We start from the raw sequence: 25,969 nt of genomic DNA, 5'->3' as shown, positions 1-25,969 counted from the left end.
AAGGCTGGCCTCAAACTTGTGATCCTCCTGCCTCAGCCTCCCAACTTGCTGGGATTATAGGCATGTGCCACCATGACCAGCTAAAGTTATTATTTTTAGGCTCCAGTGCAACTCTTAAAAAATAAAAATAAAAAAACTGATATAATTCATTACATCTTACATCATAATGGAATGAAATTAGAAACCAACATCAAAAAACCCTAAGAAATTATATAAATACATGGAGACTGAACAATACACATTTGAATGATGAATAGGTAATAGAAGAAATTAGGGGAGAAATTTAAAAATTCTTAGAATCAAATCAGAATGGTGATACAACATATCAGAACCTCTGGGACACTATGAAGGTAGTTCTAAGAGGAAAGTTTATAGCTCTGAGTGTCTATATAAGAAAATCTGAAAGGGGGCTGGGGTTGTAGCTCAGTGGTAGAGTGCTTGCCTAGCATGCATGAGGCACTGGGTTCAAGCCTCCGCACCATGTAAAAATAAATAAATAAAATAAAGGTATTATGTCCATCTACAATTAAAATTAAAAAAAAAAAAAGAAAAGAAAAGAAAAGAAAATCAGGGTTGGGACTATAGCTCAGTGGTAGAGCACTTGCCTCCCACACGTGAAGCACTGGGTTTGATCCTCAGCACCACATAAAAATAAACATATAAAAAGATATTGTGTCCATGTACAACTAAAAAAATAAAATAAAAAAGAAAAAGAAAATCAGAAAGACTCCAAATAAAAAGCATAATGATGCATCTCAAGGTCTTTGAAAAAGAAGAACAAACCAATTCCAAAACCAGTAGAAGGAAGGAAAAAATTAAGATCTGAGCCCAAAATAATGAAATCCAGAATTAAAAAAATATACAAAGGATCAATAAAACAAAGAGTTGGTTCTTTGAAAAGATAAACAAGATGGATGAGCCCTTAGCCAAACTAACTCAATGAGAAATGACACAAATTAATAAAATTATAGATGAAAAAGGAGAAATCACCACAGACATTGCAGAAATCCAGAGGCTCATTAGGGACTATTTTGAAAACTTACACTCCAATAAATTTGGAAAACCTAGAAGAAATGAATACATTTCTAGACACACACAATCTGCCAAAACTGAGTCAAAAGGACATAGAAAACCTAAACAGACCAGTAACTACTAATGAAATAGAAGCAGTAATAAAAATCATCCCAACAAAGAAAAGCCCAGGACCAGATGGATCTTCAGTTTAATTCTACCAGAACTTTAAAGAACTAATCTCAATGCTCCTCAAATTCTTACACAAAATACAAAGGAATGGAACACTTCCCAATTAATTCTATTGTAACATGAGTAAGGCAGTCGGGTTCTTTGTCTCTCAAATTCAAGGAATGAAATCCACAGACACAAGGGTGAGAGCATAGAAAGAGGATTTATTGGAGTACAGAAAGTGGAGCTCTCAGAGGCAAGCAGCCCCAAGAGAGGGATGCCCACAGATGTCTGTTGTCTAGGAGTTCTTAAAGGCATGTCTGATGGCCAGCACAGGTGATTGGTGGGGTGAGGGATGCCAGCATGGACCAATCAAGCTCTTCAAGCTTGGGGCTTTATAAACCAATCAGAAGGGCATAATTTCAATCCCTATTTATATAATTAAGAGGCCAAGTCTTCCCTGGTGATTTTTGACACATCTATTAGAAAGGGGAAGCAAAGGGGTCTGCTTGTGTCTGGCCATGGCTAGGTGTCAGGGCAAGGATAACTAAGGAAGGGTTACTGTGGTTGAAGCTGTGAGGAACAGAAACAGGATTGCTGTTAACACTGGCAGGAAGTAGCAAGTCACAGGATATCTTTCAGATGTGCTGTCTCCTTTTCAGGTTGGCATTATGACCTCTTTCCTCCTATCCTTCTCCAAGGCCCTTATCCTGGTTGCCTATGTGAGATCTATCTTCCTGCTTCACTATGAAGCCTTCATACCAAAACCAGATAAGGACACATCAAGGAAGGAAAACTCAGATGCAAAAATACTTAATATTAGCAAATCATACTCAATAATATGTTAAGAAGATTATATATCATGGACAATTTGGCTTTATCCCAGAGATGCAAGATGGGATATCCCCGAGATATCCCAGAGTTGCAAGATGGTTTAACACATGCCAGTAAATGTAATTATCAATTAAATAGAATTAAGGACAAAAATCATTTAGTCATCTCAATGGAAGCAGAGAAAGCCTTCAACAAAACTCAGCACCCATTCATGACAAAAACACTAAAAAAACTAGGAATAGGAGGAAATTACTTCAACATCATAAAGGCTATATTTGAAAAATTCAAAGCCAGCCTCCTAGTAAATGAGGAAAAACTGAAAGCATTTCCTTTAAAATCTGGAACAAGACAATGATGCCCATTCTCTTCCCTTATTTAGTATGTATTAGGAATTATACAGAGCAATTAGGCAAGAAAAGGAAATAAGAGGGATAAAAATAGGAAAGGAAGAAGGCAAATTATGACTGTTTGTAGTCCATATGATCCTATACTTAGAAGATCCATAAAGCTCCACCAAAAGACTGCTAGAGCTAATAAACAAACAAGCAAAGTAGCTGGACATAAAATCAATATACAAAAATCAATCGCTTTCTTATATATCAACAATGAAATTGCTGAGAAAGAAATCAAGAAAATAATCCCATTCACAATAGCTTCAAGAAAGAAAGAAAGAAAGAAAGACCAACCAACCTGGGCTCAGTGGTAGAGCACTTGTTTAGCTTGTGTGAGGCACTGGGTTTGACTCTCAGTGCTGCATATAAATAAATAAATAAATAAATAAATAAATAAATAAATAAATAAAGGCTCATCAACAACTAAAAAAATATTTTAGAAAATAACTAGGAATAAATCTAACCAAGGAGGTAAAAGACCTCTGCAATGAAAACTAAATGAAAGACCTCCCATGTTCATGGATAGGCAGAATGAACATTATTAAAATGGCCATAGGACCAAAAGCAATTCACAGGCTCAATGAAATCCCCATCAAAATACCAATGACATTCTTCACAGAACTAGAACATACAGTCCTAAATTCATTTGGAAAAATAAAAAATTCAGAAGAGCCAAAGTAATTCTAAACCAAAAAAGCAATGTTGGAGGTACAATACCTGACTTTAAATCATACTATGAAGCTATAGTAACAAAAACTGAGCAGTACTAGCATAAAAACAGACACATAGATCAATGGTATAGAATAGAAGACACAGAGACAAACCCACACAAATACAGTCATCTGATCCTTAACAAAGGTGCCAAAAACATACATTGGAGAAAAGACAGCCTTTTTAACAAATGGGGCTGAGAAAATTGGTTATCCAAATGTAGAAGAATAAGACTAGATCCTTACCTCTCACACAGCTCTAAAATCAACTCAAAATGAATCAAATACCTAGAATTAAACCAGAAACTATACAACTCCTAGAAGAAAACATAGGGTCAATATTCCAGTTAGGCACAGGCAATGACTTTGTAAATAGAACCATTAAAGCTTAGGAAATAATGCCAAGAATTAATATACAGGATGGCATCCAATTAAAAAGCTTCTGGGCCATGTGCAATGGTATATGCTTATAATCCCAGGAATTTGGGAGGCTGAGGCAGAAAAATCATAAGTTCAAGGATAGCCTCAGTAACTTAGCAAGGACCTAAAGAGAAATGAATTTTTTCAGCCATAAAGAAAAAAAAATAAAATAAAATTATATCATCTGTTGAAAAATGGATGGAACTTGAGAACATATGGTTAAGTGAAATAAACTCAGAATGCCAAGGGTTGTATGTTTTCTCTCATATGTGGAAGCTAGAGGAAAAAAGGAAAGGAAAAATGGGGGGATCTTATGAAAATTAAAGGCAGATCAATAGAATAGAGGAAAAGGACCAGGGGAGAGAGGAAAGGAAGGAAAGGGGAAATGCTATGGAATATTGGCCAAATTATATTGCTATAATATGTGCATGCAAGAATATGTAACAACAGGCCATTTTGTGAAGAGACGAAGGCTGAGCAGTCGACTTCTTCATATAGAATCTGGGAGTAGGAGATTCAGAATCGAATCTCTTCTCCCTCCCCTTCCTGGTTACAAATCACTTGAAATATATAAGTTAGTGGATCTTTGCTGAGTGAGATTTTTTTGATCTTCAGCTACATTCTTTGGCCTTTGTGAGGAACCTTATCAAACACGATGGCTAGCAACGTTACCAACAAGACAGATCCACGCTCCATGAACTCCCGTGTATTCATTGGGAATCTCAACACTCTGGTGGTCAAGAAGTCTGATGTTGAAGCAATCTTCTCCAAGTATGGAAAAATTGTGGGCTGCTCTGTCCATAAGGGCTTTGCCTTCGTCCAGTATGTTAATGAGAGAAACGCTCGGGCTGCTGTAGCAGGAGAGGATGGCAGAATGATTGCTGGCCAGGTTTTAGATATTAATCTGGCTGCAGAGCCAAAAGTGAACACAGGAAAGGCAGGTGTGAAACGATCTGCAGCGGAGATGTACGGCTCCTCTTTTGACTTGGACTATGACTTTCAACGTGATTATTATGACAGGATGTATAGTTACCCAGCACGAGTTCCTCCTCCTCCTCCTATTGCTAGGGCTGTAGTGCCCTCTAAACGCCAGCGTGTTTCAGGAAACACCTCCAGAAGGGGCAAAAGTGGCTTCAATTCTAAGAGTGGACAGCGGGGATCTTCTTCCAAGTCTGGAAAGTTGAAAGGAGATGACCTTCAGGCCATTAAGAAGGAGCTGACCCAAATAAAACAAAAAGTGGATTCTCTTCTGGAAAGCCTGGAAAAAATTGAAAAGGAGCAGAGCAAACAAGCAGAGACGAAGAATGATAAGTCAGAAGAGGAGCAGAGCAGCAGCTCCCTGAAGAAAGATGAAACTAATGTGAAGATGGAGTCTGAGGGGGGTGCAGATGACTCTGCTGAGGAGGGGGATCTACTGGATGATGATGATAATGAAGATCGGGGGGATGACCAGCTGGAGTTGATCAAGGATGATGAAAAAGAGGCAGAGGAAGGAGAGGATGACAGAGACAGTGCCAATGGCGAGGATGACTCTTAAGCACATAGTGGGGTTTAGAAATCTTACCCATTATTTCTTTACCTAGGCGCTTGTCTTAAGATCAAAATTTCACCAGATTCTCTCCCCTAGTATCTTCAGCACATGCTCACTGTTCTCCCTATCTTTGTCCTTCCCGTGTTCATTAATTCATATTGCCCTGCGCCTAGCCCCATTTTTCACTTCCTTTGACGCTCCTAGTAGTTTTGTTAAGTCTTATCCTGTAATTTTTGCTTTTAATTTTGATACCTCTTTATGACTTAACAATAAAAAGGATGTATGGTTTTTATCAACTGTCTCCAAAATAATCTCTTGTTATGCAGGGAGTACAGTTCTTTCCATTTATACATGATTTCAGTAGTTGCTTCCCTAACTGCAAAGGCAATCTCATTTAGTTGTAGCACCTGAGAGCAGTTTTGAGTTTTAGAGGTATGTGTGTTATCCCCCACATAATAGTCCTGTGTGGGGCTGTTCAACACAAAAGTAACAATGTATTTTTGTGAATGAGAGTTGGCATGTTAAATGCATCCTCTAGAAGAATAATTAGTGTAATAGTCTTTATTTGTTTTCTAAAGTTGATACTGTGGGTTATTTTTGTGAACAGCCTGATGTTTGGGACCTTTTTTCTCAAAATAAACAAGTCCTTATTAAACCAGGAATTTGGAGAAAAAAAAAAAGAATATGTAACAACAAATGCCACCATTATGTACAACTATAATGCACCAATTAAAAGATATGGAAAAAAGTTATTATCTTAATGATTCAGTTCTCTAGAAAAAAAAATCAGTTTCCTCCTGATACCTTTGTAAAAACCCTTCAATTTTTCTTACTAGCTCTTTCAATTTAATTTGCTTATTATTTCCAACAGGAAATTTAATTTATTTTTGGTAGTTATAAATGGACAGAATGTCTTTATTTTATTTGCTTATTTTTATGTGGTGCTAAGGATCAAACCCAGTGCCTCACACATGCTAGGCAAGCCCTCTGCCACTGAGCTACAGCCCCAGCCCAGGAAATCTTATTTCTAAAGATACATAAGAAAAGAACTTCTAGATATCTGGCAGGATCATTTTTAAAAAATTGTTCTAATAAGTTAGACATGACAGTAGAATGCATTTTGACACACTGTACAACAATGGAGCACAACTTCTCATTCCTCTGGCTGTACAAGGTGCAGAGTAACACTCATAGTGCAATCACACATGTATATAGGGAAATAATGTCCAACTCATTCTACTATTCTTCCCACCCCTATACCACCTACCCTCCCCTCTGCCCCATCCAAAGTTCTTTCATTTTTCCCTGTCCACCACCTCATTATGGATCAGCATCCACTTATCAGAGAAAACAATTCAGCCTTAGTTTTTTGTGATTGGCTTATTTTGCTTAGCATGATATTTTCCAGCTCCATCCATTTACCTACAAATGCCACAATTTCATTCTTCTTTAAGACTGAGTAATATTCCATTGTATACCTGTACCACATCACATTTCTATATGCATTCATCTGTTGAAGGGCATCTAGGTTGGTTCCATAGTTTTAGCTGAATTGAGCTGCTATAAACATTGATTTGGCTGCATCACTGTAACATGCTGATTTTCCGCCTTTTTGGTTCTATTCCAAGTTTTCTGAGGAATCTCCATACTGCTTTCCATAGTGGTTGCACCAATTTGCAGACCCACCAATATATGAGTACCTTTCCCCCCACAGGCTTGTGAACACTGATTGTTTTTTGTATTCTTGATAATTATCTGGTAGTGTTACCGCTGTTGACCGGTGATGAGTCCTTGCTTCCCCAATGTTGAAGAATAACCCCAGAGAAGCACGCCGAGGCAAGGTCAGAGTAGAAATTAGAAGTTTATTAAAGGACAGCAGAAAAGACTTCTCCCGGAGGAAGAAGGGAACCCAAGAGATGGGATCCGTGGAAGTGCGGTTGTTTCCCTTTTTATAGTTCTTTCAGTGATGGCATGTAGGTGGGAAGTCACAAGGGGTGGGACACAGGTGGGCCAAAGAAGTAATCTGGGCAGGAAGGACTTCTGAGTCAGCATCTTCAAGTTTACTGGGTAGGGGCTGTTCATAAACACTTCTTTGGGATGGGCTCTGGCCTTGGGCTTTTCTCAGACTTCATTAACACTCCAAGAGTTGTTCAACTTTTCCCGGAATTCATTCTAAACATGGCCTCCATTTTGGATCTTACTCCATATTAGACCTGATTTACCTAACTACACTGACTACCTAACTTTAAATCTGGCTTCAGTAGGATCTTGCACCAAACCCTTGTCAGCAAACAAGAATCTAATGTGTTATTTAATTATTAAAGACTAGAGAGAAAAAGGTGTCACAATTTCTTAAGATCCTGAAAGAATTGTTCTAGAATTTTTAAAAATTTTTTCGGCTGGGGCGGTTAATGAGTATTGAATCCAGGGGTGCTCTACCACTCAGCTACATCCCCAGCCCTTTTTATTTTTATTTTGAGACAGAATCGTGCTAAGTTGCTGAAAGTCTTGCTAAGTTGCCAAGGCTGGCCTCAAACTTGCAAACCTCCGCCTCAGCTTCCTGAGTTCCTGGGATTGGAAGTGTGCACCACAAGGCTGCTTCAGGAAATCCTAAAGGAAGAAAGTGAAGTCTGAAATTCTTTCATTACAAATTTTCCCTGATATAAATCATCTTAGTGTTGGTTTATTTTGGAACATGAATGTTTTCTAATTATATTTGGTGTCATTTAATCTATTACCAACTCTTGGTAAAGATGGCGCCCAGACTGCTTCTCTTCCGGGAGCTCAGGTTCATGACACACTGAATAGCGCGTGAACCGTCACCTCCAATCCCTGTGAATGGCGGGAACTTTGAATGATGCATCTCCAATATTTGAAGTGGCACAAACTCTCGGCCAATGAGGAAGTAACAGCCCACTCGCCTTGCTCCTCCTCATCCTGTGTTAAGCCCATAAATGTCAACACCCTGTTGATGTGTACTCTCTCTCTCCTCCTCTCACCCTCTCTCTCTCTCCTCTCTTACTCTCCCCCTCCCCCCTCTCTCTCCTTTCTCTCCCCTCTCTCTCCCCCCTCCTCTCTCTTCCCCCTCTCCTCTCTCTCCCCCCTCTCCTCTCTCTCTCCCCCTCCTCTCTCTCTCTCTTCCCCCTCCCTCTCTCTCTCCCCCTTCTCCTCTCTCTCCCCCTCCCCTCTCTCTCCCCCCTCCCCCTCTCTCTCTCCCCTCTCCTCTCTCTCCCCCCTCTTCTCTTCTCTTCTTGTCTTCTTTCTTCTTCTTCTTCTTCTTCTTCTTCTTCTTCTTCTTCTTCTTCTTTTCTCTCTCTCTCTCTCTCTCTCTCTCTCTCTCTCTCTCTCTCTCTCTGTCTCTCCCTCCCCCCCCCTTTCTCCTCTGCGACTGGCCACTACAGTCCTGCTAATAAAATCACACAGGTAAACGGTTGTTTTGGCTTGAAGAGTTTATGGAGCTTACACCAACCTTCTAAGAATCCTGAAAAGGACTTTTCTCAATACTCTTTTATGAATTATTAGAACCACAAAGCAAGCCAGGCTTGGAAGGTGAAGATTATAATCACCTATAATCCTCGGCTTCTCTGGAGGCTGAGGCAGGAGGATCAGGAGTTCAAAGCCAGCCTCAGCAATTTAGCAAGGCCCTAAGCCACTGAGTGAGACCCTGTCTCAAAATAAAAACATAAGGGCTGGAGTTATAGCTCAGTAATAGGATGCTTGCCTAGCATGTGTGAGGCACTGGGTTTGATTCTTAGCACTGCATATTAATTAATAAGTAGAGGTCTAGCAACAGCTTAAAAATATTTTTAAAAAATAAATAAAAAGGGCTGGGAATGTTGCTCAGTAGTTAAGTACCCCTAAGTTCAATCCCTGATACTTCCCCAGCACCCCCCCCAAAAAAAAACCCATAAAGCAGCTATAAACAATAAATCTTAATGGAAATCCACACTGAAAACTAAAACTCACGTTTCCTGCCAAATCTTTAAAGATTTACTTTAAGTAAGGAATGTTAAAAAAAAAAAAAAAAAAAAAAAAAGCCAGGTGGGGAGAACACAGAAACAAAGCAAAGTAAGATATTGGTAGAACTGTAGCCAGCATTAGACAGGCAGTCAGTATAGATAGGTAAATCAAGTCAGGTCTGATCAAGGAGGCCAATTTTGAGTGAGTCTGGGAAGTAGAAGACTGTCCTCTGAGGGATGGAAATGTTAATTCCTTCAGAGCCCTTCCTCCACCCTTATCAAGAAAGAACCCACTTCAACCTGTTGGTAAGGTAACCTGTCCCAGGAACTGCCCCTCCCTACAGGGAGCTATAAGCTTGTTAATGTGTCCTTGGCTACTCCAACCTGCCCTTCCTCCTAAAGCCCACCTGTTTTTTCCCACCTTTGGGCCATCCCACAAGCCTTCCTGGGCCTAGTCAGGTATGCAGGAAGGAGAAAGATAAGGGGGAAAAGGCAGGAGAACAAATGAAGCCAAGGACATATAAAAAGGGCAGAACACCTTCTTTTTAATTTTTTTTTTTTTTAAAGAAAGAGTGAGAGAGGGAGAGAGAGAGAGAATTTTTTAATATTTATTTTTTAGTACTTGGCGGACACATCTTTGTTTGTACGTGGTGCTGAGGATCGAACCCTGGCCGCACGCATGCCAGGCGAGCGTGCTACCACTTGAGCCACATCCCCAGCCCAACAGAACACCTTCTTGGGATACCAGGATACCAGCTATGGCCCCCTTCTCCCTCGTGGGAGAAGTCTATGTTACCCCTTTTTAAATAAACCCTGCTTTATATGCTTGCCTTAGCATGCTTCTCTAAATGTGGGGAAGCAGGACTCCTCACTAATAACCAGTGGTATCAGAACTACCATATAATTCAGCAGTTTCATGTCTGGGTAGTCAAAAGAAATGAAATCAGGGACATACAGATATTTGCACATTCATGCTCACAGCAATCCTATGCAAAATAGCCAAAAGGTGGAAGCAACTCTGATCACCAAAACGTGGTATGTAAATATAATGGAATATAAATTTAGCTTTTAAAGAAATTCTGAAACATGGGCTAGGGATATATCTCAGTTGGTAGAGTGCTTGCTTTCATGCACAAGGCCCTGGGTTCAATCCCCTTCACTGCAAAAAAAAAAAAAAAGAAAAAAGAAATTTTCCCTGATATAAACCATCTGGGCACATTCTCTTAAAGGAAACTGTGGAATTCTGGTCTTTCCCTCTTTCTTTCATGTCTAGGCCATAAGGTGAGCAATATCCCTGTCATGTGCAAAAGCAATGGGGTCAACCAGCCATAGACTGAAACTTCCAAAACTATGAGTCAAAATAAACTCCTCCCAGCTCCTTGTGTTTTGTTTTGTTTTGTTTTTGGATACTGGGGTTTGAACTCATGGGTGTTCTACCATATCCCCAAAACTTTTAATTTTTGTATTGAGACAGGGCTTCACTAAGTTTCCAAGGCTGGCCTTGAACTTGTGATTCTTATGTCCCAGCTTCTAGAGTGATTGGGATTACACAACCACACCCAGCTAAAACTTTTCACTTTATAAACTGACTTGTCAGGTATTTGGTGTTACAGTAATAGAAAGCTGATTAATATATTAAACATGGATGAACCCTGCAGATATTATTCCAGATGAAATAAGCCGGTCATCATCTCTAGCAGTCAGAGAAATGCAAATCAAAACCACCCTAAGATACCATCTCACTCCAGTAAGATTGGCAGCCATTATGAAGTCAAACAACAACAAGTGCTGGCGAGGATGTGGGGAAAAGGGTACACTTGTACATTGCTGATGGGACTGCAAATTGGTGCAGCCAATCTGGAAAGCAGTATGGAGATTTCTTGGAAAGCTGGGAATGGAACCACCATTTGACCCAGCTATTCCCCTTCTCGGTCTATTCCCTAAAGATCTAAAAAGAGCATGCTACAGGGACACTGCTACATCGATGTTCATAGCAGCACAATTCACAATAGCAAGACTGTGGAACCAACCTAGATGCCCTTCAATAGACGAATGGATTAAAAAAATGTGGCATTTATACACAATGGAGTATTACTCTGCATTAAAAAATGACAAAATCATAGAATTTGGAGGGAAATGGATGGCATTAGAGCAGATTATGCTAAGTGAAGCCAGCCAATCCCTAAAAAACAAATGCCAAATGTCTTCTTTGATATAAGGGGAGTAACTAAGAACAGAGTAGGGACGAAGAGCATGAGAAGAAGATTAACATTAAACAGGGATGAGAGGTGGGAGGGAAAGGGAGAGAGAAGGGAAATTGCATGGAAATGGAAGGAGACCCTCAGGGTTATACAAAATTACATACAAGAGGAAGCGAGGGGAAAGGGAAAAATAATACAAGGGGGAGATATGAACTACAGTAGAGGGGGTAGAGAGAGAAGAGGGGAGGGGAGGGGAGGGGAGGGGAGGGGGGATAGTAAAGGATAGGAAAGGCAGCAGAATACAACAGACACTAGTATGGCAATATATAAATCAATGGGAGTGTAACTGACGTGATTCTGCAATCTGTATACGGAGTAAAAATGGGAGTTCATAACCCACTTGAATCAAAGTGTGAAATATGATATGTCAAGAACTATGTAATGTTTTGAACAACCAACAATAAAAAAAAAAAAGAAAGAAGCCGGTCATAAAAAAGACAAATGCTATATATACATCCACTTATATGACTTAGAATAGTCAAATTCATAAAGAAAGAATGTAGAATGTAGTAACATGGTAGTTGCCAAGAGCTGAAGGATAGGAGGAAATGGGGAGTTAGTGTTTAATGGGTGCAGAGTTTTAGTCTGGGAAGATAAAAAAGTTTTGGTGATGACAACTGCAGAACAATGAATGTTTTTAATGCCACAGAACTGAACACTTAAAAATGGTTAAAGCCATAAATTTAATTATATATATAAATATATATGTATATTAAATAAATATGTATATTAAATATATTATACATTTATTATATATTTTACATATGTATATAATTAATATATATAATATTTTATTATGTATTTATATATGTATCTAGGGGCTGAGGTTGTGGCTCAGCGGTAGAGTGCTCACCTTGCACACGTGAGACGCTGGGTTGGATTCTCGGCACCACATAAAAATAAATAAAATAAAGGTACTGGATCCAACTACAACTAAAAAAATAATTTAAAAAAGAGATAACTATAAAAAAGGATATGTAAGTGATAATAGTTTGGCTATATGTAAAAATTATATAGAAGGGCTGGGGTTGTAGCTCAGTGGTAGAGCACTTGCCTCACATACATAAGGCCCTGGGTTCAATCCTCAAAACCACATGAAAAATAATAAAGAAAAATAAAGAAAAAAATGATATATAAGTAATAATAATATAAGAAACAGAAATGATTTTCTTCAGGAGACCTAGTACAGAAAAGGAGAGGTATCAAATTCATTCACAACAAGACAGTTATTTTGTTGTTAAAGAATGGGAGGACTATAAGTTCATAGTATATGAAAAATATAAGTGGAATGGAAGTACCTTTTAATGATATGATAACATGTTTTAAAAATATTTGGGGGCTAAGCAGAATGTTTTTCATGTACCTTAAGTTCCTTCATGGGATACTACCTTTCAGTTTAACTATCACAAATGTATTTGACTTATGTGATAGAAGACCACATATTTAGCTGAGAGAGTGCTATGGTTTTAATGTCTCCTCTAAAACTCATGTTGAAATTTAATTTCCATTGTAACATGTTGAGAGGTGGGCCTTTAAGAGGTAATTAGGTCATAAAGGCTCTGCCCTCATGAGTGGATTAAGACCATTATCACAGGAGTGGGTTAGTTATAAGGCAGGGGAGGGAGGTTAAGCCCCCTTTTCTCCTCCTGCCCCCTCCCCCTACCACGCCCATGCTCTTGCCATGTCACGTGTTCTGCCATGTTATGATGCAGCCAGGAGGCCCTCACCAGATGTGACCCTCAATCTTGGACTTCCCAGCCTCCAGAACCAAGAGCTGAATACATTTCTATTGTTCACAATTTACCCGTTTGTGGTAAATTATAGCAGCAGAAAAGGACGAAGACAGGGAGCAAGGTAGAAGAGGGCGAGATACTGACAAAGTGGGGAGACAAAAAAGGACAGCTCCCAGGCCCCCAGGAGCTGCCAGCACCTGGGCCACAATTCTCAGATGTCATTGAGTTCCTAACCTAATTTCTTTGGCAGGAGATCTTTCCCTGTCCCAGAAAAGACTGGAGGAGACAGAGGGGATTAAAAAAAAATAATATTGTTAAGAAGTGAGGTTGCTGGGCTTGCACTTTACTAGCCGGAATCCCTTTATCTTTCTTGAGAGCCCCCCAGATCTCTTTTATTCTAGGTCAGTAATTTAACACTCTCAGCTCTCAATTCAAAGCCTGTAATGACCTTGCTGTGCTGAATTATTAGCCCAGGATATAGAAAGAGAGAGAGAGGGAGGAAAAAAAAAAACCCTAAAAACAACAGAGGCCTTTTGATCAGAGCACCGAACTGCAGCTTGCTGTAACTCAAGCTGCCCATTCTTATATGGCAGGAATTAAGGACTCCCCCTGCCAGGCAGGACCCTATTAAAAGACAATAGCTGTTTGAAAAGGGTAAGCAAGTTGATATGGATATAATAGGCCACATATGGGGGCCCCTTTCTACTCTGGAATAAAGCTCCTTCTTAGACTTGTGAGCTGGGAAATCCAGTATTCAGTAAGGCAGTAGGAGGAGGTATAATCCAAGACAGTGAGTAGCCAAGCAGAAATGTTTGAAGGTGCTTCAGAAAAAATGGAAGAGCGCTTTGGGGAGCCTGCAGAGATGAGCATCAATCACTGAGGATGGAGGCTTTCAGAATGACCAGGTGCTTTCTGGTCCCCAGGAGACCTTAGGGCTAAGGAGACAAAGATCTGGCTAGAGCCAATATAATAGTTAATTTCTCTAATGGTATATAACAACAAAAGCCCAATAAGCAAAGAATAAGTTCTTATCAGAAATGATGCAGTTAGTAAAAAGCAACACTTTCTACCTTATTTTAAACAATCTAACATGTCAACATCCTAAACTCCTGATGATTACCACCCAGCATCACTCAATGTTCTTGTTATCTCTCAGAATTTTTTTTGAAAGCCTACAAAACAGAGACAGTGAACCCTAAAGAATCTCTTGCTTGCAGACTCATCCCTCTGCAGAGGGTGTTAACCCCAGGACACAAGATTTCTTACTCTGTTAGCTAACTCATGTTTTCCTATCACCCCAAACACTCTATTAGTGGGTGATGTTTTTGGAGGATCTTTAACCCACAACAGAATTTCCCAACCACTGTTTCAGCTATCTCTAAGATCTTGTTAATATGTTACAAAATAAGGAATAATTCAAGGTGTTTCAACACATAAATCTAGTTGTTTAAAACTGACCTCTGAATTCCCAAATTCCCAAATTCCTAAGCAAAAATATCAGAAAGGTATTTTTCTTTCCTCTACTATCCTTTGCTAGTTACCAAATAAATAGCTCTCCAGTTCTCATCCACTGCAGCTAATAGGCTTGCCTGATGGAATTTATAACTAAAGAAAAACACATGGGATCTCCAGCACTTGCTTGTTCCATTGAGTGGTCAAGATGGCACAAAACTGATCGTGGTCAAGATGGCACAAAACTGATCTTCAGCAAAATTAAATGGTTTGGCTGATTAAAGAGAGGAGCTGGATTCCTAAGGGGGAAAAAACAGGTATTTGTTTACACTACTAAACTTAAGTCCCTAAAATAAATACATTATTTAATTTTTTAATATTAGAAATAATTATTTCCATGAAATATTATTTTGTGTGTGAAAATATTTTTCCCATAAATCTTGTATTTCTTAACTATTCTCCAAAAGGCACTATTTATTTACTTTTAAATGGGGTCATCATGTAGAAAGGCAAGGATAAGCAATAGAGAAGGAAGGCATCAAATGCCATGCTCGTTTCTCAATTTATGCCTTGGCATATGGCCACAATACCTTCAGAGGTCTAAATTGGGAAGCTGGGGTTGTGGCTCAGCGATAGAGCACTTGCCTAGCATGTGTGAGGCTCTGGGTTCGATCCTCAGCACCACATAAAAAGAAATAAACAAAATAAAGGTGTTGTGTCCAACTACAACTAAAAAATATTTTTTAAAAAGTCTAAATTGGGACATATAGTATTAAAACATTTTATTTGGTATATGTAATGCTTCCAAGTGTGAGAAGCAGCTAAAACATACATACACACACACACACATACACACACATATACTACAATGAGTAGGTGTGTTTCAAGGTTTTATTATTTGATATATCTTAAAATATATATAGGCTATGCAATATGACATAAAATTCACTATACAAAATTTTATGTGTAGTGTACCACTTACATAAATCTGTTTGTCAATGGGTGTACATGTAAGTAGATGAGATGTCTGGAGATGGTCACCAGGATGGTAATAGTGGTCCTCTTAAAAGTGATATTTCAGATGAATTGGGTTTTTTTTTTTTTTTTAATTATGGTGGACACAATCCCTTAATTTTATTTATTTATTTTTTTAAGGGTGACTAACTATTTTTATTAGTACAATTATCATTATTAATACTGTATTGTTAACATGCATTACTAGTACAAATAAATGGGTTTCAGTGTGACATTAACATACATTATGTGTCATGCCTTCATCATGTCCACCACCTTCCCTTCTGTTATCTTTTCCCTTACATTTACCTGCCTAAATGTCCCTCTTCTACTCTTAGACCATTTTATATATTTTACTTATTTTGCTTTATATGGTATCCTCCCATTCCAACCATTTCCTGCAAATTACATGATTTTATTCTTCTTGATGGCCTTAAAATATTCCATTTATTGGATATAGTACCATATTTTTTTTATCCTTTCCTTTCTTGATGTACATCTATATCAGTTCCATATCTTAACTACTGTGAACAGTGCTACTGTGAACATTGGTATTCAGGTGTCATTTTTTTGTACACTGACTTCGTTTTCTTCAGGTATACACCCAGGAATGTGAAAGCTGGATCAAATGTTGCTCTACTTTTAGTTGTTTGAAGAACCTCCATACTCTTTGTCATAGTAGCTCTACTACTTGTTTTCCTAACAACAGTGTATAAGGGTTGCATTTTCTGCACATCCTATTCAGCATTTTTTACTCATTCATTCATTCATTCTAAAAGCTATTCTGATTTGAGTGAGGTGGAATCCCAAAACTAATTTTATTTATTTATTTTTATGTGGTGCTGAGGATCGAACCCAGTGTTTCACACTTTAGTAGACAAGTGCTCCACCGCTGAGCTACAACCCCAGCCCTCAGATGAATTGTTTGTACCATTCTGAGAGGTGTGTGTGGAGTGTGTATTTGTGTGTAATGACACACTGACTGCTTCTGCATTCAGACCAAAATAGTTATTTTTTTAAAAAAATGATTGTTGTAAAGTACATATAACATAAACTGTAACATCTTTTTCATTTCTCTTTTTGTTTTGTTTTGATAGGAGTTCCACTATGGGAGCTGGGGTTGTGGCTCAGTGGTAGAGCGCTTACCTAGCATGCATGAGGCACCAGGTTCGGTCCTCAGCACCACACAAAAATGAAATAAAGATATTGTGGCCACCTACAACTAAAAAATAAATATTTAAAAAAGTCTCACTATGTTGTCCACGTTGGTCTTGAACCCCTGGACTCAAGTGATCCTCCCACCTCAGCTTTCCAAGCAGCTGGGTCTTGGGTACACATTACCATGCTCAACCCATTTTCACCATTTTTAACTGTACAGTCCAGTGGTATTAAATATACTCATAAAGTTGTGCAATCATTTCCATCATCAATTTCCATAACTTTTTTCATCTTGTAAAACTAAACTTTTATGTCTTTGTTCATTTGACCTAAGCTGTTAAATTTATTGGCACAAAATATTTTATAATATTTCCTTATTACCTTTTACTATCTATAGTTGCAATGATGTCATCTCTCTAATTCCTGGTATTAGTAATGTGTATTGTCTCTCCCTTTTGTGATTAGTCTAGCTCACTCTTTTTCTTTTTTTTAATATTCAGTGATTTTTTATTGGTATATTATAATTATACACAATAGTGGGATTCATGTGACATATTCATACACGCATATAACTTTGTCAATATCAGTCTCCAGTACCACCTGTTTTCCTTCCCTCATCCCTCCTCTTAGCCCCTTCCTCTATTCTAATATTATTTTTTTAAGTTAGTGCATTATAATTATATATAAAAGTGGGATTCACTGTATAGTCATAATGGTCAAATGCGTTCCCTGCTATCTCCCTCTCCCTCTGCCCTCCCCTCTTGGTTCCCTTCCTCTACTCTGTTGATTTCCCTTCTATATTTGAGGTTCAAAATTTTTCAATTCTATTTATCTTTTCAAAGAACCAGCTTGGCTTTATTCTCTATTGTTTTTCTTTTTTCTTTTTCATTGTCTTCTACTATAGTTAATATTATTTACATTTTCCTCATTTTTAAAAATTGCTCCTTTTTCCAATTTCTTAGGGTGGAACCTAATATCTCATTGATTTGTTTCTTCTTCAAATTTCTTGTTATAAATTTCTTTCTAAGAAATTAATATTGCTTTAGCTACATCTTTCAAGTTTGGATACTTTTATTGAGTTCAAAATATTTTCTAGGGCTGGGGATGTGGCTCAAGTGGTAACACGCTCACCTGGCATGTGCAGGGTGCTGGGTTCGATCCTCAGCACCTCATAAAAATAAAATAAAGATTTTGTGTCCACCGAAAACTGAAAAATAAATATTAAAAAATTCTCTCTCTCTCTCTCTCTCTCTCTCTCTCTCTCTCTCCTCTCTCTCTTTAAAAAAAATTAAAAAATAAATAAATTTAAAAAATAAATTTTTTTTTTTCTAATTTGTCTTGATTTCTTTTTTGACCTATGGATTATTTAGAAGAATGTTAAGATCAAGTTATATACCCCACACATCTAGTATGTACAATGGTGACACAGGAATAGGATAACTGCAATAGATTTTCATTTAAAAAGAGGGGGAAAGAAGGCATATAATAATCACTAGTCCTTGCAATTATGAAATCCATCCAGGTGCATATAGTCAGTTATTGATCAGAGCCCAATACCTCTAATACCTCTCCCTGGTAACAATTCCCCTTGGTTCCTGACTGTACCTTAGGTTGCTGAACCACCTTCTGAAACATTCTTTCAGTTACACACACACACACACACACACACACACACACAACATAAATGGCTTCAGTTTGTTTGCATCTGAGTAGTTTTCTCAGTCTGCTTCTTATCCACAGAAACCTGAAGATCAAAAGGCCAAGTAAGTATAAAGGTAAAACTTTGTAGATTCTTAAATAATTGCTGTGTAATAAGTATAGATATAAAATATACAGATAAAACAGAGCAAAAAAGCCTGGGAGAGATTCTGCGTCAAATTTTATAAAACTAAGAAAAAGGGATGGGGATATACCTCAATAGTAGAGCTCATATGCAAGGTTCTGGGTTCAATCCCCAGAACCGCAAAAACAAACAAAATACCTGAGAGAATCTGAAAAGATACCGGCTATTGAATATGAACTGTGACCTTCATAGGGACAGAGCCAACCCCAACGTACTGCAAACTCACATGAAGAGAAGCAAGTGAGCACAAACCCAGATCTCACTCTTCTGCCCATCAATCTCCTCCAATACACTCAAATTCTTTAACCCAAATAGATGCCTGACGGTAAGAGAATTTATAGATGAAACTCCAAATATGTCAGCCCTCCAGAGTAATGTGGAGAGAGGATCTTCAGAAACAAATAGAAAATAGACAGTGTTACTATTGGGAAATTTATTCAGTGGATAGAGTTTGGAGACATATTGGTGATAAGTTCATAGAACATTAACCCAACAAGAAAAAAAGCAATCTCAAGGCAAAAGGTTGTGCAATATGGCTCAGGTATCAATAGTGCTTATACAGTGATAAAATGTAAATACTGAATATGGATATAGCAAAAATCATGATATAAGTATATTAGGAAGTTGGGAGGTAGTAAAAGTACAAATATGTGGTAAGAGAGCTTAAAGGAAATTAGATATATATTTTACACAGTAAGGAGGCAATAGATAATGCCTGAAACTGAAAAATCAAGCAGAAACAACGTAAGCAAGTCATTTAGAAATTTAAAAATAAATGTCAAACAAAAAAGGGGCTGAACATGCTTACCGCTAGGAAATAGAAAATTATATTGAGAAAGCTGGGGAATTACTATTTTTTCCCTACCAATTCTTATAGAACTAGTTCCCCCTTTAAACAGTATGAACGTATAACTTTGATTTAAAGAAAAATAAATTAGGAAAAGAATGCTCAGCTTTCAGGGCTACCTGCTTAAAGGGCTACTTCCCTGACACTTCAAGCTTAGTTAAATATTATTCCTCTGGACGATTCTTAGCACCTTGGGCCTCTATTTAGCTCAAATCTCATGGAATTTTATTATTGGCCTATAGGGCTGAGAACCCCCTCAAGACAAAGTCTGTACCTTATTAATCACTGTTCCAAGCTCCTGTCATAAGTGTAGGCATACAAGGGGCATAGAAGAAATATTTCCTGAACTCTCTTAGTCAACAGCACCAATATCTTACCAGTCTCATGGGAGAGTAACGTACCATGACTACACTATCTTTCTAACCCTTCCTCTTGAGCTCTATGACCTGGCCATAGATTTCTTGCCATCTTTGAAATGTACCAGGTCTTGCTCATGCTGTTCCTCAACTACAGATGCCCTCGCTGCTCCCTTCCCATTCTTTATTATTCCTTTTAGGGTCCTCTTGAAGTTCCTCTTCTTCCATGGAGCTTTTCCCAGGTTCCTAGTCAGAATAAATGTTTCCTTCCATTTATCTCAAAACACATTGCCTAAAACTCTACTTGGCACAATTTAATAGCATCTTAATAGTTATGCCTTTTTTTTAACCTTAATTTTGTTTATTTAGGGTTTTTTTTTTTTAAATGTGGTGTTGAGGATTGAACCCAGTGCCTCATGCATGCTAGGCAAGTGCTCTACCGCTGAGCCAAAACCCCAGTCCTAATGACTTTCTTATTAAGTACATAAATCCCTCAAGTTCAAATGGCTTAGGCATCACATGTGCTTCACTAGCATGATGTCTAGCATATAGCAGGTCCACAATCATTGCAGAAAGATTTTTTTAGTATGTATACTGCTACTTTTTTCTACCTCCCAACATCCATGTTCTTTTTTTAAAAAAAATTTTTTAGTTATACATGGACACAATATCTTTATTTTGTTTATTAATTTTTATGTGGTACTGAGGATCGAACCCAGTGCCTCACATGTGCGAGGCAAGCACTCTGCTACTGAACCACAACCCCAGCCCTACCCATGTTCTTTTGATAATAGTACTTTAATTTTCTGAACCCACTATTTACAATGTGATTTAAATAGGTAAACCCAATTCATTATTAAGTGAATTTAACTGGCTCATATAACCAAAAAAGCCCATGCATGAGCAATCTGGTTTCAAATAGGCAAAATTCAGGTATTCAAATAATGGTTATAAGACAACCAAAGGTGGGCACAAGTGCCAGGCCAGTCTAATCAACCTTTTTCTTTTGCCTGGTCACTAACAGATTCAAATTTGTGTATGTGATAAAAGAGTCCAATCAATGTCAACCCGAGGGCATTGTTGTTGTCATTGCTGTTGTTAGAATTATTGAAAGAGAAGCTCTTTTTCCATCAGAATTACTGTAATCATAAGATACAGGCCCAGCGCTGCTAGTGGCCATCTTGAAATGAGCTAGCTTTGCCAAGAAAGAAAACTAAACAGAGAGAAACAAAAGCAGTTTGCTGGTACTTGACTTGAATACTTGAATTCAGCCCCTTTGAATACACATTACCTGACATTGACAATTTTGATTACAGGAGTCAGTTAATTTTCTATTTACTCATATTCCCCCTACTCTCTCCCATAAGCCATTTTAAGTTGGGTTTCTATGATTTGCAATCACATATATATTCCTATTACTGCTTATTCTTGAAGAACAGAGTATGTGAGTCTTTTTATTCTTCACACCACCTAGCACAAAGATAAACATAAAGTAAATTCTCAATAAAAATGAGTTGTAGAGTTAAAATGTAATAATTGCCATTCTTTGTTCAAGTGTCATCACTATAGCAAGAGAACAAGAAGTCAAGTTTTTCTAAGTAACAAAAGATCTTTCTAAATTTTTTATTTGAACTTTAACATTTCACCCAAGGATATCTGACTTTAGTAGCATCAGAAACACTCCTTCCCCTTTTGTTACCACATAGGATAGAAGGGAAAGAAGACTTCAGTTCTTGGCTCTTTTAAAATTTATGACAATTCTGATCTACATAGAAAGGGCCTCAGAGAAGATATAATGGCACAAATCTAAAAGAATCAGTTCCCAGAGTAAACACAATCATACTGTACACCAACTTCTATCATCAGCACACCCTTAAAATGGAAGTAAATGGTCAAAAGCTATTTACAAAGCAAATAAAGTACAAGCTCAAATTTCCTCTCATTTTCTTTTCATTTCACATGTACAGCTGTGAGTTGTAATATTTTTGCTCTTCCTCATCTTTCTCCATTATCTTAATTACAAATATGCTTTTTAAAGGACCCCCTCTTTCTTTAATTCATTTTGTCCCATCATCCCAGATGTGGAACACCTATAAAAACTTAAATTGAATAATAAATATACCACTTATAGAAGCTTTGAAAATAATTATTATGCCCATAAAATTAAAAACTTGAGACTTAATACATTTTAAGCAAGTATCAAAAATAGAAATTGCAACAGAAGGCTTCAGTGAGGCCTTCTCCGACAGCCCTGTGAAAAGTAGCTTTCCAAGATGGCCTGCTGGCATACATAATCCCAGTGCTAACTGGGAGGCTGAAGCAGGAGGATGGCATGGTCAGCCTGGGAAACTTACAAAGAAACTGTCTAAAAAACAAAACAAAACATTAAAAAGGACTAGATAGGAGCTGGGGTTGTGGCTCAGTGGTAGAGAGCTTGCCTGGTGTGAGGCACTGGGTTTGATTCTCAGGACCACATATAAATAAATAAAGGTCCACTGACAGCTAAAAAAAAAAAAATGTTAAAAAAAAAAAAGGCTTGATAAGCCAAGTACAATGGCACACGCCCGCCCGTAATCCCAGTGGTTCAGGAGGCTGAGGCAGGAGAATTGCAAGTTCAAAGCACGACTCAGCAACTGTGAGGCACTAAGCAACATAGTGAGACCCTGTCTCTAAACAAAATAGGGCTGGGGATGCGGCTCAATGGTTGAGTGTCCCCGAGTTTAATCCCCAGTACCAAAAACAGGGGAGGAGGGGCTGAATACCCTTCCTCCCTTCTCCTCTATCTTTTCTCCTCCTCCTCCTCTCCCCTCCCCTCCCCCTCCTCCTCCTCTTCACAAGCTCTCTACCATTGAGTCATATCCCCAGTCCCCTCCCTAATTTCATAACAGAACTTTATACTATCTGAAATTGCCTTACTAATTTATTTAATTACCTATTACCTGTCTGGAATGTTGATTAATCCACATGCTACCATGTTACAACACATTAATATCAACTTTTATTACTAAAAAACTACCTAATCCATTTTGTGATTAAGAAAAATATAGGGATTTCATAAAATAAAATGGGTTGAAAAACCTGCTAACTAGGGAATTAATGATGGAGATGAAATAAACCAACTGGACAATGAAGTTAGAAGTTAAAAAGCCATATAAGACAAGCAAATCCACAATTCTGAGGGGAAAAAAAAAAAATGAAGTGTGACAAGGATGAATACATGGTCTACGTTTCAGCTTTTTGCATCTAGGAGACACTGTTCTCAGTTTCTCCTTCATTTCATTCCTGAGAAGCACAATAGTAGATTATACCTTTGAAATCATGCCCACACCTCAACACTCACTGCCTTCTGTGGCTCTGTTAAATTACAGGGGTGCCGAAAGGAGAAAAATCTGTATTCCCACTTCCTTTTTTTTTTTTTTTTGTGCTCTATGTATGTACTACGAATTGTAATATATTCCGTTGTCATATATAACAAATCAGAATAAAAAAACAACTTCCTACAAGTTTTTACTACTAACACTTGTTACAGAATTTTTGATTTTCACATATATGATGGTTGTACCATTCTAATTTACATTTTTTTAAATTGGTTATTCAAAACATTACAAAGATTGCAGAATCACATCGGTTACACATCCACATTTTTACATAATACCATAATAGTAACTGTTGTATTCTGCTACCTTTCCTATCCTCTACTATCCCCCCTCCCCTCCCCTCCCATCTTCTCTCTCTACCCCATCTACTGTAATTCATTTCTCTCCTTATTTTTTTCCCATTCCCCTCACAAACTCTTATATGTAATTTTGTATAACAATGAGGGTCTCCTTCCATTTCCATGCAATTTCCCTTTTCTCTCCCTTTCCCTCCCACTTCATGACTCTGCTTAATGTTAATCTTTTCCTCCTGCTCTTCCTCCCTGCTCTGTTCTTGGTTGCTCTCATTATATCAAAGAAGACATTTGGCATTTGTTTTTTAGGGATTGGCTAGCTTCACTTAGCATAATCTGCTCTAATGCCATCCATTTCCCTGCAAATTCCATGATTTTGTCATTTCTTAGTGCTGCGTAGTACTCCACTGTGTATAAATGCCACATTTTTTTTTATTCATTCATCTATTGAGGGGCATCGGGGTTGGTTCCACAGTCTAGCTATTGTGAATTGTACTGCTATGAACATCGATGTGGCAGTATCCCTGTAGTACGCTCTTTTGAGGTCTTCAGGGAATAGTCGGAGAAGGGCAATAGCTGGGTCAAATGGTGGTTCCATTCCCAGCTTTCCCAGGAATCTCCATACTGCTTTCCATATTGGCCTCACCATTTTGCAGTCCCACCAGCAATGTACAAGAGTACCCTTTTTCCCACATCCTCGCCAGCACTTGTTATGCCTAGTCTCTTTTCAAAAAACAAAATGGGCAAGTAAGAAGCCAGTACTTCTCAGTTCCTCTCCTCTGATCTGCATACCCAAATCCTTGTCTTCCAAACTCCATTCACCTTTCAATCTGTCAATGTCAGAGACCTCTTTTCTGAAATTTCTACCATCTGGCATATTTCTCTGATTCATAAGAAAAATGTAATAAAATATTTTTTAAATGGATCATCCCCAGGATTTTTTTAAATATTTATTTATTTATTTATTTTAGTTTTTGGCGGACACAACATCTTTGTTTTTGTATGTGGTGCTGAGGATCGAACCCGGGCCGTACGCATGCCAGGTGAGCGTGCTACCGCTTGAGCCACATCCCCAGCCCTCCCCAGGATTTTTGACAAACACAGTTTGACAGACTTGCACAAATGTCTATTTTTTGACTAACTGTGGTCAATAACTGTTTCAATAGGCTTCAACTCCATTTCTGTCACCATTGGAAAATTGGTTTTAATATGTTCATTCTTCCTTAATCTTAAATATTTCAACAATATATTGGGAAGTATTTAGGGGGAGGGATTTTATTAGCCCTCAAGGAACTACTGAACAGGAAGACTCCCATCCAGGGAAACTGATTAGGTGTTCTTTCCTGGAAACTTCCAATACTTAGTAATATAGCTTTTCTACTGACAGTTTCCAAGATTTTCCTAGGAATCACAGTGAAGTTAAAAGAATAAAAAAGAATTTTACCAGTGGTATAGCAGAATTATTCCTCTTCCTTTTTCATTACAAAATGAAAATCACCACATAAAGTTTCACATGGTAACTAATATACTCCTAAAAGACCCATGAATGCACCAAATAATAATGATAACAATAATAGTAACACTCAGGGTTCTTCGTTGCAAGCAACAGGAAAAAAAAAAAATCTGGCAAAAGGGGCCTCTGCTAGAAGGGTTCATAAAATCCACAGGTAGTTGAAGGACTAGGCTTGGGAAAAAAAAGACAAAATCAGACAAAAATCCAGGAAGCTTTGGAAGCTATAAGCCAGAAAACTAAGCAAAGGTTTCATAACAATTCGATCTATAAACAGTTACTGCAACTGACACATCTTTCCATGAGAGATTCTTTCTACACCAGTCATAGAGTGGTGCATGCCTGTAATTCCATGTACTTGGGAGATTGAAGCAGGAAGATCAGTTCAAGGCCAGTCAAACTTTATAAGGGTTGGGGATGTAACTCTGTGATAAAAAGCCCCTGAGTTCAATCCTCAGTATGGACCAAAAAAAAAAAAAAAAAGAAAGTTTCTCTTTGCTTAAGATGGCTAGAGTCACCTTCTGTTGGTCTAGCCAAAAACCTTTACTGCTGCAGAATTTATATAACTTGAGGCTCTTTAAAGAAAAGCCAGTCCCAGGCTGGGGTTGTGGCTCAGTGGAAGAGCACTTGCCTAGCATGTGTGAGGCACTGGGTTCGATTCTCAGCACCACATGTAAATAAATAAAATAAAGGTCCATCAACAACTAAAAAAAATATATATATATTTTTTTAAACAAAAACTCGGCTGGGATTGTGGCTCAGCGGTAGAGCGCTCGCCTAGCACGGGCGGGACCCAGGTTCGATCCTCAGCACCACATAAAAATAAAGGCATTGTGTTGTGTCCATCTACACCTAAAATAAATAAATAATTTTTTTAAAAAATTAAAAATTAAAAAAAAAAGAAAGCCAGTTCCATTCTTTGGAGAAATTTTATTTCTCACTATGATCTCCATTCTCCCCACCCCCAACTTTCCTTCTTACATTCAGATCATACCAAACTTATCTGCGTTTTCAGTTCTACTCCTTTCCTGTATAGTCCTCTTTTCCTGGAGTTCTGTTCTCCTTTCTTAGTCTTCTAGGCTAAGTTAAATGTTATT

The 25,969-nt window shown here is 38.0% G+C and overlaps 1 protein-coding gene and 1 pseudogene across 2 annotated transcripts in view; one reads left to right on the top strand and one right to left on the bottom strand.

The window, feature by feature from the left end:
• Nucleotides 1–25,969, bottom strand: part of Cstpp1 (centriolar satellite-associated tubulin polyglutamylase complex regulator 1) — a 180,153-nt gene that overhangs the window by 103,649 nt on the left and 50,535 nt on the right. The window lies entirely within an intron of this gene.
• Nucleotides 4,021–5,235, top strand: LOC143391619 (heterogeneous nuclear ribonucleoproteins C1/C2 pseudogene; annotated as a pseudogene).

Source organism: Callospermophilus lateralis, chromosome 2 (assembly GCF_048772815.1).
Source record: "Callospermophilus lateralis isolate mCalLat2 chromosome 2, mCalLat2.hap1, whole genome shotgun sequence".
Lineage (NCBI taxonomy): Eukaryota > Metazoa > Chordata > Mammalia > Rodentia > Sciuridae > Callospermophilus > Callospermophilus lateralis.
The sequence above is the reverse complement of the archived record's forward strand: the minus strand, read 5'-3'. Positions and strand labels throughout refer to the sequence as shown.